The following is a 3485-nucleotide window of genomic DNA, read 5'->3' as shown; positions in this document are numbered from 1 at the left end:
CCCTCCCTCCTTTTATCGCCTTTCCCCAATCCTGACTGGCGGGGGCGGGGGGAGGGGAAAGGCAGCAGCAGCAGCAGCAAGAGCGACACGCAGCGGGGTATTTAGCCCGGGTTGCTCTGAGGCACGGCTGCACTGCTCCTGTCCCCGCCCTGAAGGGGCAGCGGAGCCTCAGCCTGCTCTGGCGAACCGGGCTCCGCTCCCTCCCCCACCGCCACCAGCCCCTTCCTAGTGGCCCTCACCGACCTGGGGAAAAGCCGCTGCCTTCCCCCCCGCGAGTCGCATGCAGCCTGCGCGGCTCCTCCGGCGCTTCCTCAACTCTAACTCGGTCCAGTCCCGGGCTAAAGCGCTGCTTCTAGCGAGGAGGAGGGACAGGAGCCAACCAGCCGAGCTTAGGGAAAGGCCGCCTCGTGTGCCCACCCATTGGCTTTCCCAGGAGGCGGGCTGCGGCAAGAGCCAGTCCCATTGGAAAACCGGTCCGTCTCACAGCGCTCCCCGTAGTTGGTTGGACCGGGCTTCTGTCAGTCGGGCGCTCACACACGCCTACGGTCCCGCCCTCTTTGGTTCTACCAGGTTAGAGAAAACCCGAATTGCAATTGCCCACCAGCAGCTGCAGCACCTTTGCCTTTCTCCTGGTGGAGGGGAGGGTTTGGGGTCTCAGTGGTTACTGCCGCTGAGTACTTTCCTGCAGAAGTTTGCATCTTCCTTTTTTTGCAGAAAATTTTTAAAAGGGCTGAAGAGTTCTCCCTGTATTTACCAGGGAGGGAGGTGTTGTTTAACCCATTCTTATTTTTCCACACTTTCCCCCTGGGCAATAATTGCTACGGGGGCATTAGGTGGGAGCACGGGTGTAAACACACCCACCCCAATCAGGGAGGAGGAAAGGGCAGGGCACACACTTCATCCCCGTTCCCTACCCGCGACCGCCCTCGCAGCAGGGCTGAGGATCTGGAACCATTTCCAATGAGGGGGGCAGAATAATGGGAACACTCCCACACGCAAGGGGGAAGAACCCACTAGCTCTTCCCTAAGGGCAAGGTTCCCTGTGCCCACTGGGCATGCTTTTTTTTTCCTTCTTCTTGCCCCTTTCTACTCGGAGGGGAAGGAAAGCTATGGCAGCAGCCAGCCCAGCACGGCTCCTGGTGGTGGTGATGGTTGGTAATGGTGGTGGTGACGTCCTCCATTTTGTCGGAAGCTGCTGCGGGGAACTTGGGACCACTTCAGACCAACATGGGGCTTTGTGAGGCGCCTGTTTTTAAGAGCCTGCTGCCTCAGGGTCAGGGTAAAGCCTGGAGGACACCCTGGGCAATACCCCAAAGGTGCAGAATAGAACTCAGGGCTGCCAGGGCGGCAAACACCGAGAGTCAGGCTCCCCACCCTCCCTCAGCCAAAATGGAGGATGCGCACTTCCCTTGCGCGGTTGGTCCCCCCTTCTCTAGCCATGGGTTTGTCGCCCGCGTCTTCGAGGATGGGGGCGTGCTCACTCTGCCGTCTGGTTGGTTAACTGCCCCATTCACTATTTCCTCGTCTGACAAAACGGGGAGAAAGAGGCGGGAAAAGGACACCACCACCACAGCCCTTTCCCCTTCTGTACCTTGCAGTACTTCTAGCACAACAGCGTTTTATTCCCTGGGGAAAGGCTTCTGTACGTGGAAAGGAGCCGGGCTAAAGCCGCTGGCCCCGTTTCCGTCTGGCTGCGCGAAGCTCCTCGCAATGCCAACTCCCTGGATAACTTGCACGGGAGCAGCGCGAACGCAGTTTGAAAGAGTTTAGTGAGGTCTTTTGCCCTCGGTGCCGTGCGTCGCTGCTAATTCTCCTGCGCCGCTCCTCGAGCCCTACGCAAAGACTCGGGCGGTAGCCAGCCGCTCTAACCAAATGGAAGGGGAAACTATTAATAGGATAGTGCGATTTATGGAAAATTCGGCAGCTTGCATTTCTAGGCGGACACTCGGCAGAATGTCTGGAGGGCCACCGGATAGTAGGGGGGAAAGGACCATATTATATACGGAGGGACAGTGAGATGACTTTTTATAGTTTGATAACTGTTTCCTGCATTAGTTTGAACGGAAATTTGATATTTTGTGCTAGTCAAGACACGACTCTTCTTGATGCGGTCAGCATCTTAGTGATTTAGGAGCTTTCGGGGTTATACTGAACCTTGCTAGCAACAATGCAACCCTACACAGGGTTACACCCTTCTAAATCCACTAAAGTTGATAGATTTAGATAGGAGTAAGGGTGTTTAGGATTGTACTGTGAAAGGGAGAACTTCCATTGCGTTCCCTGATTGGAATGGGATTACTCTTGAGTCAGTACTTTGAAACATTCAGGTTTAATTTCAGGATAGAGATTAGGGGAACAATGTAAACTGCTTTGGGTCCCCATTGGGCAGTAAGTCAAGGTATAAAAATTACTAAATAAATAAATGATTTCATGTTAACTGAGAGCCAGTTTGGTGTAGTGGTTAAGTGCGTGGACTCTAATCCACAAGAACCGGGTTTGATTCCCCTCTCCTCCACTTGCAGCTGCTGGATGACCTTGGGCAAGCCATAGTTCTGTCAGAGCTGTTCTCTCAAGGACAGTTCTGGAAAGAGTTCTCTCAGCCCTATAGGGTATCTGTTGTGGGGAGGGGAAGGGAATGGAGTTTGTAAGCCACTCTGAGTGGAGGGTGGGGTATAAATCCAATCTCCTCCTCTGATTTTTAAAAGTATAGTGGCTGGGTTGATGACCCTGGAGTCAGGAAAAGAACTATTTTCACCCTCAGAGGCACACTCTGCTGTTATGTCACATAATCCGGACCAGAAATGAAAGTACAGGTTCCAGGCCATAGCCCTGGCCAGCTGTTATCATAAGAATATAAAAAGAGCCTTGCTGTGTCACACTGGACTAGTCCAGAATTCTAGTCCAGTCCTGGAGAGCTAAGAATCAGGACACGGAGACCCTGATGTTGCCTCCTTGTACTAGGATTCAGATGTTAACGTCCTCTGGATTTTGAGGTTCTCTTTGTCACCATGGCTAGTAGCTACTGATGGACCTATCCTCCATGAATAGGGGTGCCTAATCTAGTTTGGGAAACTCCTGGGAATCCTTTTTTCCCAAGACAACCACTGTAGACTGGAGATCAACTGTAATTCCAGGAGACCTCCAGGCCGTACCTTGAGGTTTGTAACCAAATCCAAGAGTCTAATTTCCCTTGTAAATGATACTGATATGTCGACTGACAGTGACTTCTGTAATATACTCACTTACTGAGTAAGAGAAGTATTTCCTTTTGTCCGTCCTGAATCTATTACCAGGCATATTTTATAAACTTCTGTCACCCACCACCATCTTTTTTTCTAAACTGAAAAAATCCCAGGCTCTTCAGCCTTTCATCATAGGAAATGTGCTGCAGCCCTTAACAGAGCAGAAAAGCTAAACTGCATTACAATATTGGCCTTATTTTCAATCCCTTTTTAAATAATCCCTAGGATAGGATTTGCTAACAG

At 51.8% G+C, this 3485-nt stretch overlaps 1 protein-coding gene across 2 annotated transcripts in view; it reads right to left on the bottom strand.

The window, feature by feature from the left end:
- The window catches only part of ZMYM2 (zinc finger, MYM-type 2), an 86903-nt gene extending 86539 nt beyond the window's left edge, over window positions 1–364 (bottom strand). The window contains exon 1 of one of the 2 annotated variants that reach the window (XM_015429495.1): window positions 240–364. The gene's annotated coding sequence lies outside the window, so the exon portion shown is untranslated. The remainder of the gene's footprint in view (window positions 1–239) is intronic. The other variant, XM_015429496.1, reaches the window with a different exon arrangement.
- Window positions 365–3485: the final 3121 nt, after the last annotated feature.

Source organism: Gekko japonicus, unplaced genomic scaffold (genome assembly GCF_001447785.1).
Source record: "Gekko japonicus isolate JY-2015 unplaced genomic scaffold, Gekko_japonicus_V1.1 scaffold237, whole genome shotgun sequence".
NCBI lineage: Eukaryota > Metazoa > Chordata > Lepidosauria > Squamata > Gekkonidae > Gekko > Gekko japonicus.
Note: the sequence above shows the minus strand (reverse complement) of the source record. Positions and strands in the feature narration are given on the sequence as shown.